The sequence below is a fragment of the Trifolium pratense genome, linkage group LG2, assembly GCF_020283565.1.
Source record: "Trifolium pratense cultivar HEN17-A07 linkage group LG2, ARS_RC_1.1, whole genome shotgun sequence".
NCBI lineage: Eukaryota > Viridiplantae > Streptophyta > Magnoliopsida > Fabales > Fabaceae > Trifolium > Trifolium pratense.
Window position 1 is genome coordinate 65,667,644 of NC_060060.1, and position 16,354 is coordinate 65,683,997.

Consider the following 16,354-nt stretch of genomic DNA (forward strand, 5'->3'; position numbering starts at 1 on the left):
GGAAATTGAAATCTGGCACGCAGTGAACACAATGCTGCACAAGATGCTATAGCACACGTTGCAGCAAGACAGTCGCAGAACACAGTAAATAAATAAATAAATTGCAGAATAATAAATAAGACAGGTAATTGTTAACCCAGTTCAGTGCAACGTCACCTACTCTGGGGGATACCAATCCAGGAATGAATCCACTATAATAGCTCTAGTTCAAAGCCCTCGACCAACACCCGGTACTTGACTTATCACCTAGACACTACCCGTGCAATCCTTCCTAAGAACCTCTTAGATAATGAGACCCCGTCCCAAATTCCCTCTAACAACAAGTACCATGTTGCTGTCAATAATAATAATCAAGATGAAGACACTCTCCTAGAAACTAGACCACACTCTTGCTTAAAAGCTTATGAGTGAATCACACACACTAACTCCGTGCTTCAAAGCTTAGGAGTAGTTTACAATTAACAACCAAAACACAGTCCTAAACTTGCATCAAAGTGACACAAGAAAGGCTGACAAAAGACACAAACTCTAAACCCTAAAAACTCACACTTTGTAAAGAACACGGTTTAGAATACATGAGTAGAATAGCTTGAGGCTTCACATATTTATAGTCTTCAATTGTCTTGATGTCCAAGTTAGGTCTTCAGACAAATACAGTTGTAGGAATTGTGGCCAACCCTAAATTATTTCCAGAAATATAATTCATGTTGTACCAAACAAAAAAAAAACGCCAAAAATATAATATAATTATATTTTTGTTTTAAATAACATTCCTTCAACCGACTTCAATAAAACTTGCTGAGCAAGGCTCGTTTTGCCCAGACGCACGTGCTTGAATATATAATTGGAGCAAATCTTGACTCAGATTTGAAATAAAAATTCTGCACGAAAACAGAGTATCAGTATGCTGTACTATAATGCTACAGCATCTCAGTCCAGCATCTGGCTGGTTGGCTTTTGCAAAATGTAGTCAATCAAAACACCAACAATCTCCCCCTTTGGCAAATTTTGGCTAAAACAACCTAAGGCCAGTGCATAGAGAGATACAGTTTAAACTTTCCTTCGAGTCAACATAAGCACACAACTAGGAAAGAAAGTAGAACGATGCTAAGCTATTTAAACTTTCCTTCGAGTCAACATAAGCACACAACTAGGAAAGAAAGTAAAAAGTTCACCAGATGAAAGGTAGCTAGCACGTAAGCATCAGAGGCATGCAACAGCGGAACATAACACATCTTAGCCTCAAAGTACAGATAGAGAGAAATAAACTCTCACATAGTGGATTCAAGATCGGAGAAATAAACTCCTTAATAATTAAGCAACGCCATAGAGAATAGGACAAATAAATTCCTATATGAACACTTCAGACATGCATATCATAAGTAGTAGAAAAATAAATTCTACCTACTCCCCCTCAAAACATGCATATCACATAAAACCAACAACATGCTATACTAGATGCTATAGCATTTTTCATCACATCATGCACACAGATATTACTCCCCCTTTTTAGCACATCATGCACACAGATATTACTCCCCCTTTTTAGCCATAAATTCTGACAACTAAAGTCATTACCATAGAATAGGAGCAAAGTACAGACTTCCACAGAGTTATCAGAGCATAGAGAAACATAGAGTGCAGAGAGTATCAGAGCATAAGAGAACATAAAGTGCATATTACAGACCATTATGGCAAAGAGAACCTGGAGTGTCGGAGCCCAAAGACATGGATTGTGCATGTTACAATCCAGAGAGCATCAGGGCGTAGCCCACAAAATTAAAATCCAAAAGGACATTCAAATAAAGCATAAGCAGGGCACATAGAAGGACTTGCGTCAGAGTCCTCCTCCTCTACCTTAGTATCACCACCTGCATTATCATCAAGAACATCAGGATTGACATTGGAAAACACCTTGAGGTCAACAATCATTTGCTTCCTAGGCAAAACATCAGTTGACTGATTGACAGATGATGCAGCACAGTCTGCAGCATGTGTACCCTCAAACAGTCTAAAATCAAAAGACAAATCACAACCTCTCTTACTAGGAACACCAGCCTTAGTACAAATGTCAGGATGTTGAGCTAGAATAATGTCACACATCAATGTAGGAAAGACTATAGGCATCTTCACAGTACATGACTCACCATGCAGAACAGTTTCATCAAGAATATAAGAACCAAAGGCAAAAAGGTGATCTGGTCCCTACAACATATATAAATCTAGCCAAACCTGTAGCCACAGAATTGGAATGAGTAGTTAGGGCCCAGTTGCAGTTTTCATCAATCCGGCTGCATTAATCAAATCAACAAGCTTTTGGCATTGTAAAAAATCTTCACTTAAATTCCTCTCCACAGCAAGCCTTCTTTTCATCACAAATTTCCACCTGTCAACATTTTCAACATGATGAAAGGAAATGTTGTCAATGGGTACAGGGGATACATCTTGAGGGATCCTCTTTTTCTTCACAGACTTCTTTGAGGATGATGCAGGAGATGTTGTAGCATGTTGGTCTTCCTCAAACTCTGAATCACTAGAGGAAATAGTCTTCCTCTTAAAAAGCTTCTTCTTTGGCTCAGAGGACCCAGTAACCTTACTCCACTGTCTTTTAAGACCATATATTTTCTTTTCCTTGGTAGTCTTGACAGGAACACTATAAACAGGCACGCTCTTACCAGCATTGCATCTTAACCTCCTAGTACTAGGAGCAGGAGTCCTCTCTGTAAGGGTGAGATTGTCCACATCAATAGCATTGGAATCTGCATTATTATCTTTCTTAGCAGATTCATCATGCACAGACAAAGTATTCAAACTCTCATCAGACTGAGAGATCACAGCAGTGTTACTATCAGAATACTTCCCTTTATCAGGGATAATAACATTATCTGGAGATTGAGGTACAACTATGTTCTCCAAATTTTCCTGTGCTGCAGATGTTGTAGCATCATGTGCAGCATCCTTCTCAGGAACACTCTTCTTGACATGTTCCAACATAAAGTCAATATCATCACCAATAGTAACATCTTCTTCTTTTCCATCTCCTTCCTTAGAATTTGTTAAATACAGCAGGGGAGAACACCACATAACTTCTACTAACAAATACTTTCTCTCCACAAGAAACATCCTTATCATCAACAAACACACAATTCTTACCAAATCTTCAGATGTTTCAACATTACCCATAACAGCGTGCATTACTAAATAAGTTGAAGAGAAAACTGCACGCCACACTTGTAATAATTGCTATAACTCTTCAGATAGGCAAATCCCAAGTTTGCCTCGCAATTTTTCAAATTGGACCGCATCTAGAGCCTTAGTAAAAATATCAGCCAATTGTTCTTCAGTTGAAATATGCTCAAGAGTCACAATACCTTCTTCAACTAGGTCTCTAATAAAGTGGTGCCTAATATCAATATGCTTCGTCCTGCTATGTTGGATAGGATTCTTTGAAATATTGATGGCACTAAGATTGTCACAGTACAATGCCATAGCATCTTGTACCACATTGTACTCCAGCAACATTTGTTTCATCCATAATAGCTGGGAGCAGCTACTACCAGCAGCTATGTACTCAGCTTCAGCTGTAGATAAAGATACACAGTTCTGTTTCTTGCTGAACCAAGATATAAGATTGTTGCCTAAAAAGAAACAAGCTCCTGAGGTGCTTTTTCTATCATCTGCACAACCTGCCCAATCAGCATCACAATACCCTACTAACATAGAATTCTCACCATGAGTATACAGGATTCCATAGTCACATGTACCATTCACATACTTCAAAATTCTTTTCACTTGAGCAAGATGACTCATCTTTGGCTCAGCTTGGTACCTAGCACATACTCCTACAGCAAAGGTGATATCAGGCCTACTGGCTGTAAGATACAGTAAGCTTCCTATCATGCTTCTATAAAGACTTTGATCAACATCAACTCCCTTTTCATCTTTGGTAAGCTTTAAATGGGTTGCTGCAGGTGTTCTTTTATGAGCAGCACTTTCCATACCAAACTTCTTCACTATATTTCTTGCATACTTGCTTTGGGAGATAAAAATAGTATCTTCCATCTGCTTTACCTGGAGCCCAAGAAAGTAGGTTAGTTCACCTACAAGCCTCATCTCAAACTCAGACTGCATTTGCTGCACGAAATGTTGTACCATCTCACTAGACATTCCTCCAAAGACAATGTCATCAACATAGATTTGTGCTATCAGAAATTTGCCTTGATCTTCTTTCACAAATAGAGTCTTGTCATTTCCTCCCTTCCTGTAGCCTTGACTAATAAGGAACTCAGTCAATCTTTCATACCATGCTCGAGGTGCTTGTTTTAATCCATATAGAGCTTTCTTTAATTTGTAAACATGATTTGGAAAGCTTGGATCAACAAACCCCTTTGGTTGTTCCACATACACTTCTTCATTTAAGTACCCATTGAGGAAAACACTTTTCACATCCATTTGGAATAACTTGAATTTTAGAATGCATGCCACTCCTAGAAGTAATCTAATGGATTCAAGACGAGCAACCAGAGCAAAAGTCTCAACAAAATCTATCCCTTCAATCTGTGAGTATCCTTGTGCAACCAGCCTTGCCTTGTTTCTGGTCACAGTTCCACTTTCATCAGACTTGTTCTTGTAGACCCATTTGGTACCAATTACATTTGCATTTTCTGGTCTAGGAACCAAGTCCCAAACTTCATTCCTCTTGAACTGATTTAGCTCTTCTTGCATAGCATTTATCCAGAACTCATCAGTGAGAGCTTCCTTCACATTTTTTGGCTCAAACTTAGACACAAAACAAGCATTAAAAACTAAGTCAAGTGTCCTTCTAGTGGTAATTCCTTGATTGGGATTACCAATAATCAGGTCTGTAGGGTGATTCTTTTGAGTACGAGTAGAAGGGCCTTTTTTTTGGAGTAGCAGAGATTTGTTCAGATGCAGTAACCTCTGTATCATTCTTGGATTCATTAATAGTTTCAGAATCTACATCACCTGTTATAGATGCTATAGCATCTTCTGTATCATCTTCAGCAGTTTCACTTGAGGTGTCATCTATTACCACATTTATAGACTCCATCATGGTTTTGGTTCTATTATTATATACTCTGTAGGCTCTGCTATTTGTTGAGTATCCCAAGAATATGCCCTCATCACTTTTAGGGTCCATTTTGGTTCTTGGTTCTCTATCAGACAAGATGTAGCATTTACTACCAAACCCATAGAAGTGCTTAACAGTAGGTTTCCTCTCTTTCCATAATTCGTACAGAGTAGTTGTAGTTCCAGATCTCAGGGTGACACGATTATGGATATAACAAGCAGTATTCATAGCTTCTGCCCAAAAACCATGTGAAAGCTTCTTTGCATGTAACATTACCCTTGCAGACTCTTGTATAGTTCTATTTTTCCTTTCTACTACACCATTTTGTTGTGGTGTAATGGGAGATGAGAATTCATGTATGATGCCTTCAGAGGCACAGAAGTCAGAGAACCTGGAGTTTTCAAACTCCTTACCATGATCACTCCTGATCCTTAATACAACATTGTTTTTCTCCCTTTGAAGTTGAATACATAGATCTTTGAACACATCAAAGGTTTCTGATTTCTTTCTAATAAAATTTGTCCAGGTGTATCTAGAAAAGTCATCAACAACAACATATGCGTACCTTTTTCCTCCTAAGCTTTCAGTTTGCATAGGACCCATCAAGTCCATGTGTAGAAGTTCAAGAACTCTGGTGGTGGTAAGATGCTGCAGCTTTGGATGAGGCATCTTGGTTTGTTTTCCAATTTGACAGTCTCCACATATGCTACCTTCTTCAATTTTGAGGTTTGGTAGTCCTCTGATGGCTTCTTTAGATATTGCTTTCTTCATGCTTCTTAGATTAAGATGGCCAAGCTTTTGGTGCCACAGTTTTACTTCATCTTCTTTAGTGATTAAGCATGTTGACATATTTGCTACTTCTTGGGGAACCCATAGATAGCAGTTGTCTTTTGATCTGACACCTTTCATCAAAATCTCACCTTCGTTATTTGTAACCAAACATTCAGACTTGGTGAAGTTTACTTTCATTCCTTGGTCGCATAGTTGACTAATACTTATCAAATTTGCAGTCAATCCTCTTACTAACAACACATTGTTTAGTTTAGGCAAGCTATTACTTCAGAGCTACCCTATCCCAACAATTTCTCCTTTTGCACCATCACCAAAGGTGACAAAGCTGGTTGAATAAGACTTTATACCGACAAGAAATTTACTTATTCCGGTCATGTGTCTTGAACAGCCACTATCGAAGTACCAGTCTTCCCTTGATGAAGCTCTAAGTGATGTGTGAGCAATCAGAGCAGTAATCTCTTCTTCAGGTTGAGTTGTATCACTTTTCTTCTCATTTTCACCTTTAGGTTTCCATTCTTGTTGAGTAGGGGCAGTTGTGGAAACAGGTTTGTGCTGAGGACGTCTGTTAGGGTACCCATATAGTTTGTAGCAGTAAGGCCTTATGTGCCCTTTTCTACCACAGTAATGACATCTCCAAGCATGGTGCTTTCTTCTATTTCTTGACATGGGATGCTGCTGATGATGCTGCGGCTTCTGATAAGGTATCCTTTGCTTCTGAGTTTCTCTAGGATCCATGTACATGAGGTCAGGACTGTAATTTTTGAATTTGTTGACATTCTCATAGCTAAGCCCAATATTTCTAGGCTTTCGAACATTTTTCTCTAATATTTCCTCCAGTTGACCATCAGCCTTATGAAGTTTGTCAAGATGCTCATCATCTTTATACAACATGTCAGAGAATTTTCTCAGCCGCCAAATGTCAGCATTTAATTTTTCAATGACTTCCTTAGCTTCTTCAAGATCAGAGGATAGATAATTTACCTTCTTTTGAAGTTCCTCCATCTTTGAGATATTCTCAAATTTTTCTGCTTTTAACTCATTGATGGTTACCTTCTGTTTCTCAATAACCCTGCAGATTTCAAGATCAGAGGATAGATATTTTACCTTCTTTTGAAGTTCCTCCATCTTTGAGATATTCTCACATTTTTCTGCTTTTAACTCATTGATGGTTACCTTTTGTTTCTCAATAACCCTGCAGATTTCTTCACTCTTAAGACAAAGTTCCTTGTAGGATTCAGCAAGCTCTTCATAGGTTACCTCTCCATCATCAGATTCTGTATCAGATGTAACAATACCTGTTAAGACTGAGATATGTCTAGCAGTTACAGATGTTGTATCATCTTCTGAGTCATCATCCTCAGACCAACTGACAGTTAGCCCTTTCTTTGTTCTCTTCTGATATGTTGGACACTCAGGTCTGATGTGACCATATCCTTCACATTCATGACATCGAATGTTTCTGTTTAAGTTTGATTTTTCATCACCTTTTGGTTTTCCTTGATTTTCATTGCTGCGCATAGTGCCTGGAGCATTGTTTTTGAAATTTGATCTGGGTCTCTTATCCATTCGTTTCAGAACTTTGTTGAATTGTTTTCCCAATAACACCATGGCCTCAGAAATGCTCTCATTAGATTCTTCTTCATCCTCCAGTTCTTCTTCATTATTTTTAGATGAGAAGGCAATGCTCTTATTTTTCTTTTCACTTCTTCCATTTGCAACACTTTCATAAGTTTGGAGTGATCCAACCAGTTCATCCAGCTTCATCTGAGATATGTTTTTAGCTTCTTCCATAGCTGTGACTTTCATATCAAATTTCTTTGGAAGTGATCTAAGCATTTTTCTTACTAACTTTTCTTCGGGAATTTTCTCCCCCAAAGCATCAAATTGATTATCATAGTCTAGAATAGTCATATGAAAATCTTGAATTGTTTCCTCATCCTTCATACGTAAATTTTCGAACTGAGTAGTAAGAATCTGTAATTTAGACATTTTTACCTGAGGAGTACCTTCATGAACAGTTTCAAGAATCTTCCAAGCTTCCTTTGCTGAGACACATTTTTTGATCAGTTTGAAGATGTGTTTGTCTACCCCGTTGTATAATGCATATAATGCTTTTGAGTTTCCCAAAGCAAGCTCATCCTCTTCTTTAGACCAGTCCTCCTCAGCTTTTAGTTCAAGTGTTGGCCTTCCATCCTTGTCCATGACCACAGGGGGGTCCCATCCTTTCAGAACAGCCTTCTAAGTTTTGCTATCCATAGATTTTAGGAAAGCAATCATGCGTGATTTCCAATAATCATAGTTGGAGACACCAACGAGAAGCGGTGGTCTGCTTACAAGCCCTCCTTCTTTGTCCATGTTGCCAGACATTCTCCCTGGAGCTCACCCTATAACCAGAAAGGGTGTCTGCTCTGATGCCAATTGAAATCTGGCACGCAGTGAACACAATGCTGCACAAGATGCTATAGCACACGTTGCAGCAAGACAGTCGCAGAACACAGTAAATAAATAAATAAATTGCAGAATAATAAATAAGACAGGTAATTGTTAACCCAGTTCAGTGCAACGTCACCTACTCTGGGGGATACCAATCCAGGAATGAATCCACTATAATAGCTCTAGTTCAAAGCCCTCGACCAACACCCGGTACTTGACTTATCACCTAGACACTACCCGTGCAATCCTTCCTAAGAACCTCTTAGATAATGAGACCCCGTCCCAAATTCCCTCTAACAACACGTACCATGTTGCTGTCAATAATAATAATCAAGATGAAGACACTCTCCTAGAAACTAGACCACACTCTTGCTTAAAAGCTTATGAGTGAATCACACACACTAACTCCGTGCTTCAAAGCTTAGGAGTAGTTTACAATTAACAACCAAAACACAGTCCTAAACTTGCATCAAAGTGACACAAGAAAGGCTGACAAAAGACACAAACTCTAAACCCTAAAAACTCACACTTTGTAAAGAACACGGTTTAGAATACATGAGTAGAATAGCTTGAGGCTTCACATATTTATAGTCTTCAATTGTCTTGATGTCCAAGTTAGGTCTTCAGACAAATACAGCTGTAGGAATTGTGGCCAACCCTAAATTATTTCCAGAAATATAATTCATGTTGTACCAAACAAAAAAAAACGCCAAAAATATAATATAATTATATTTTTGTTTTAAATAACATTCCTTCAACCGACTTCAATAAAACTTGTTGAGCAAGGCTCGTTTTGCCCAGACGCACGTGCTTGAATATATAATTGGAGCAAATCTTGACTCAGATTTGAAATAAAAATTCTGCACGAAAACAGAGTATCAGTATGCTGTACTATAATGCTACAGCATCTCAGTCCAGCATCTGGCTGGTTGGCTTTTGCAAAATGTAGCCAATCAAAACACCAACAGAAATCAAGTCTGCTTTGATCTCTATGGGCCCTTACAAGGCTCCTTGACCTTATGGTTTTCAACCTATACTTTTCAAGACCTTTTGGCATTTAGTATATGCTGGTGTCTGCTTTCGATAAAAAAAAGTACTATTTTTCCTAAATTAGATAAAACTTTATTTGTGTTCATACCTAAAGTATATGATCCTAGCCCCCTGAAAGATTTTAAACCTGCAAGTCCTTATAATGTTTTACTGAATGTTATCTCTGATATTGCTCTTATATCCCAAGAAATTGTCCACTAAACTCATAAGAAAAAGGTCAAAAAAAGATTACCTTATTTTAAAGTTCATTTTGAAAGACTTATGATAAAATTAATTAGTATTTGCATATACTAACTTTGCATGATTAGGGTTTTCCTTTTACTACTATATTAATCTTATTATTATATATGGTCCTGCATAACATCTTCTTTGTCTTTAAAATGAAACATTGATAAATTAGAGAGATCCTAAAACTCCTAAAATTGGCTTGCACTCGGAGATCCTATAAACTCATTTATCTTTCTGGTTTATGTATGGAGAATTTGTCCGTGAATTGTGATTATTCAAGAGAAGGTCCAGAATAATCATTGGAAACCTATCAGAATATCTAAGGATAGAATTTCTCACTTATTTTTTTACAGATGATTGTCTATTCTTAACTCAAACCAAGTAATCTTAGACTAAACTAGTCAATGATATGCTACTATAGTCTTTCTATCATGCCTTGGCTCTCAAGATTAATGTGTAAAAATATCATTCATGCCGTCCGCAAAAATATCCACGGCCAAGAATCCCCAAGATAACTAATCATCTAGTGCCATTAGCTGGTTTCTTTGGAAAAATCATCCGGTGGAATGCTAGGAAAAATACTGTTTTCGACAATATAACAAGTGGTTGACTTGACAGCTCTTCTTAACCTCAAAGACTTTTCATCTGGTCTTCTCCCTTGGACGAGTCGGTCAAGATAAATAGTATCCATTATAGCTCATTCTGTCTCGGTAGGTCAAGCGTCCGTGGTGTGTTTTTTTGCTTACACCGAGTATTTGAAACAGGAACCTGAGCAGTAGAATCTTAAGGATGACACATCATTTCTTAGAAGACGGTATAAATCATTGGTCCTTACAACAATGGCTCGAGCTTCTCAACAATCAGGGAAATCCCGCATTCGGACATTGGAAATCGTTTGATAAAAATTAGGAATATATACTAGGAATGAATAAGAACTGTTGTTTCCGTGGTTCAAAATCGTTAAAAATAATTTTCAGCCACCGAAGATATTACTGGATTGAGTCGCGGGTCGATACGCTTTCTTTAAGACGTTTCGTGGCACTGCCCAAAATTGTGCAAGGCAGACGATCAACCACGAAGTCCCCAGGATAAAACAGCCCAGTTCTACTGATACCGATAAATACTGCACTGTAGTTATCGGGCAAGAATTACACCCTCAAATATGGTACTAAAACCATTGCGCTATGGTTTTAAGTCCATTCTAATACGGTGTTATGACCGTTCTAATGTGGTACCGAGACCATTCTTATATGGTAACTAAGACCATTCAAATCGTAGGGAATATGGCGCTATAACCATTCTTATTTTGAAGGAACCGTGATACTAGGATCACTCTTAAAACATAATAATAATAAGGTTTCTGTCTTATTCATTATGAAATAATATAAAAACCTACTAACATTAACAAGCATCACTGCTTTTCGGGTATTATAATGACGAATTAAAGTTAAGAGACACTTTAACAAGCATATCAAATCATCAATTTATGTCTCAAAACCCTAACACGAGCAATCACATGTAGCTATGAAATAATCATATAGATATGAATCAAACATAACACTAATATATCACTGTCTTCATTTATTTTCATTAAGAAAATTGAATAAGGGAACATTCACTAGCTGCATGGATTATATAAAATATAATATAGCCAAATAAACATATATACAGCAGTCATATAATAATCTATATGTTCCACATTCTCATATACCACAATTTAAGATAGATAGAGGTTGGATGATAGATTATCATTACCATATAATTATGAGAAGCTTGAGTTCGTCATACTCGGCGTTAAACAAACTGAAGAATGAAAGGGGTGATTCTAACAACCAAAATCATGTCATCTCGACTGCTGCTCCCTTGATTTATCTTACCAATATATTTTCTCACTTGATTGCGGCATAACACAAGATAAGAGAGCATTTTATTGTGTTCATATTCACTAGGTTTTTTTTCTCTTTCTGAATTATATATATAAAAAAAAAACTGTAGCAAGCTAACTACTTATTTTAAGATCACACTTATCACTTAATAAATGGGTGAGGTGGTCATTAAAATAGGAACACATGTTTTTACTTTTTCTACTACCATTCCTATTATTTAGTAACTCTAAGTTTCTACAACATGAGTCTATATCCATTATTTTTATTCTCAAAATACACATTAGTATATAATACATACTAATATGTTCTAGTACCCGATGTGGGACTCAACTATTTTATTTTCAATTCACACATAATGTGTTATTTGTTCCAACAATCCCCCACTTGAATTTAAAAGAAAATTCCAAAGTAGCATATAATGCTTCTATAAGATTGTGCATAAGCAAAGGTGACGCTTGTCTTGAACCTTCACATAGCGAGTAAGAGCCCGATTTAACAAGAGTGACGCTTGTCTTGAACTCTATCTCAGATTTTTCTCAAACCCGCACACAACCTTTCCTAAGGTGTATCTTAAAAGCCCGTGCTTTAATGGCCGTGCACGTCTATCCCAGTTTCATGAACGCTCTAGGAGTTCGCCCCAAAACTCCATAGGAACCGGCCTCAATTCCACATTCATATAGGTGAGTCTATCTAAAGTACCCCTGAAGCTAGGTACTCCTCTGATCCAGAGTATAGATCTCATTAAGAGTTTCTATTACCTCATCCTTTTCGCTTCAGGATTCATGCCTCTTATAATTGCATGATCATTCCCTATTACTCACGACTTGTTGTTTACCCATTGAAACCTAATTCTTGGGATCTCCAGTCTTTTAGGTTGGGTTACCATCATAAGTAATTCGCAGTAGGCATTAGTCCCATCTTCTTAGATGTATTATGGACTTCATTTTAGCTATTCCTTTCGTCAAAGGATCTGCTAAACTTTCATCAGTGTGTACATGACCCATTCTTACAGCTCCTTTTGAGAGTAACTCTCTCACTACGCTGTGTTTACTTCTTATTTGACGTCTCTTATCGTTATAATAACGATTCTTAATTTATGCAATAGCCGCGGTACTATCGCAATGGATCAACACATCTGGCATAAATTATTCCTTAAAGGAATTTCAGCTAGCAAGTATTTTAACTACCTTGCCCCTTCACTAACAATCGTTAATGTTATCATTTCAGACTTCCATAGTGGACTGAGCCAATATGGTCAATTTCTTTTATTTCCAAGATACAGTTTCTCTACTATAATAAATATAGTTACTGGTTGTTTTGGAATCATATGATAATATATTCCAATGTACATCACTGTATTCTTCAAACACGACAGAGAATCTCTGCAAATGTAATCTGAGGTTCAAGACCCTTTTAAGGTATTTCATGAACCTCTCAATAACATATCAATGCTCATTATTAGGTTTACTGATAAACCTTCACAACAATACCACGACATATGCAATGTCGGGTCTAATACAATCAGAGACATACCGAAAGCAGTCGGCAATGCTTTCATATTCTGATTGTCTTACACTTTCAATAGTGTTCTTCCATAGTTTTTACACTTGGATCATATAATATGCAAACAAGTTTGCAGTCAGTAAATATATTTCTTTAAAACCTTCTCATCATTGTGAGATTGATTTAAGGAAATTCTCATTTATGAATTAATAATCTTAATAACTAAGATTACATCTACCTTTTCGAACTTTTTCTTATCAAAGTTGTTAGACAACAATGATTCCAATCCATTCACAATATGAATGTTTGCTCTAAACATGTAAATTATTTACATAGAGACTTATGATAATGCAAATGCTATTTACTAGTTTATAGTAAATACATTTGTCACTTTCATTCAGTTTTAATTCATTTGATATCATGAAATTGTCAACTTTTCATGACATTTCTTATGGCTTATTAAAGACCATACAAAGTACTATATGACTTATAGACTTTAATTTTCTTGCCACCCATGAGTTACAAAATATTCAGGTTGTTCTAAATAAATTTATTCTTCCAGTCACGGTAAAAACAAAGGAAAAACAGTTTTGACATCCATCTGGTGTACTATTAAATTATAAATAGCATCAAGAAAATTTAGTACCACTATGGATGTTATTCTTGTGACAGGAGAAAAATTATTGAAGAAATCTATATTTTTTCTTTTATCTAAAACCCTTGGCTACAAGGTGAGCCTTGTATTTATCAAAAGTTCCATAATGTTTTAGATTCTTTTCCAAAATTCATTTATAACTCATTGGTTTGTACTCAGGAGACAATTCGTTCAAATGTCAGGTCTTGTTAGACCCTAAAGAATCTATCTTCTCTTTTATGGCCTCTTGCCATATATAAGCCTTCAAGGAAGACAACACTTCTTGAAAACTAGTTATAGGTTCTCTTCTAATGTATAAACCATGTAACAAGGTTCACACTCTTTAGCAACTATTGCTATCTTACCTCTTCGAGGTTCATAGCATCTTGTTCGATGTTCTCATCACTGCTTCTGATCACTGAAATGTGATCAGTTGCAATACCCCCACCAGTGCCCCCACTATTTCTCAATTTAAAGAGAAATTCATTTTCATAGAAATCAATTTCATTTGATTCTACGATCACTTTAGCATTTAGGTCATAAAACCTATAATCTTTAATGCTAATTATATACTCAATGAGTACATATTCATAGGCTCTACCGGTGAGTTTAACTCTCTTGGTTTCTGGAATTTAAACATAGTCCAGATAAACCCAAGTTCTAATATAAGACAAATTAGATTGTCTTTTCTTCAAAATTTCATAAGTAGAAATTTTGTTCTTGCGCTTAGGCACTCTATTTAGACAAAACAATCAATTAATTAAATTTTTCCCCACTAATGAGATGCAATGCCAAAATTAATTAAACATGATTGTAACAACTAGCTCGGTAAATGTTCTATATTTTTTCGCTTTACCGTTCATCTCAAAAGAGTAAAGTGCAGTTGTTTCATGATAATTTCATACTCATTAAAAATGTGGGAATCATATTTTTGTGCCTCTATCAAAATCATTTATTTTCTCATTGAATTACTTTTCAATTTCAGTTCCATATAATTGGAACATCTCAAAAATTATCACTTTTATTTTTTCATAAGATGTATGAAAATATAACTTGAACAGTCATTAGTAAAAGTGATGATTTTTTCTGTTTCTAATAGAGTTTTAATTCACATTGTGTATCTGATTCTTGAATAATTTGCCAGTTGGCTTCAGACCTGTGAATTTCTTTTTAGTGTTGTTGTTCAAGACAACAAACACTTCATTTTTCTGATTTTGCTGTTTAGCTTATTCTTCAATGCGAAGACATGTTATCAGAAATTCGAGGGAATATCGTTTAGCCATTTATCCTTATAGCTTGTTCAATTTTTAAAGTAAAATTGAAATCACTTTCTTCAAAATAATAACAACTCTTTTGTTATTATTAAAGCATAATTTTTATTGCCAATTTTTAAGTGATTTACTTCAAACCGAAACGGTTTGTTCTAGTCCGCAATATCATAATCAGAGCCAGTAATTTCTTCGGTAGGCATGGCAGGAAAGAAACGTCTTAAAATTGTTGTTTCCGTGGTTCAAAATCGTTAAAAATAATTTTCAGCCACCGAAGATATTACTGGATTGAGTCGCGGGTCGATACGCTTTCTTTAAGACGTTTCGTGGCACTGCCCAAAATTGTGCAAGGCAGACGATCAACCACGAAGTCCCCAGGATAAAACAGCCCAGTTCTACTGATACCGATAAATACTGCACTGTAGTTATCGGGCAAGAATTACACCCTCAAATATGGTACTAAAACCATTGCGCTATGGTTTTAAGTCCATTCTAATACGGTGTTATGACCGTTCTAATGTGGTACCGAGACCATTCTTATATGGTAACTAAGACCATTCAAATCGTAGGGAATATGGCGCTATAACCATTCTTATTTTGAAGGAACCGTGATACTAGGATCACTCTTAAAACATAATAATAATAAGGTTTCTGTCTTATTCATTATGAAATAATATAAAAACCTACTAACATTAACAAGCATCACTGCTTTTCGGGTATTATAATGACGAATTAAAGTTAAGAGACACTTTAACAAGCATATCAAATCATCAATTTATGTCTCAAAACCCTAACACGAGCAATCACATGTAGCTATGAAATAATCATATAGATATGAATCAAACATAACACTAATATATCACTGTCTTCATTTATTTTCATTAAGAAAATTGAATAAGGGAACATTCACTAGCTGCATGGATTATATAAAATATAATATAGCCAAATAAACATATATACAGCAGTCATATAATAATCTATATGTTCCACATTCTCATATACCACAATTTAAGATAGATAGAGGTTGGATGATAGATTATCATTACCATATAATTATGAGAAGCTTGAGTTCGTCATACTCGGCGTTAAACAAACTGAAGAATGAAAGGGGTGATTCTAACAACCAAAATCATGTCATCTCGACTGCTGCTCCCTTGATTTATCTTACCAATATATTTTCTCACTTGATTGCGGCATAACACAAGATAAGAGAGCATTTTATTGTGTTCATATTCACTAGGTTTTTTTTCTCTTTCTGAATTATATATATAAAAAAAAAACTGTAGCAAGCTAACTACTTATTTTAAGATCACACTTATCACTTAATAAATGGGTGAGGTGGTCATTAAAATAGGAACACATGTTTTTACTTTTTCTACTACCATTCCTATTATTTAGTAACTCTAAGTTTCTACAACATGAGTCTATATCCATTATTTTTATTCTCAAAATACACATTAGTATATAA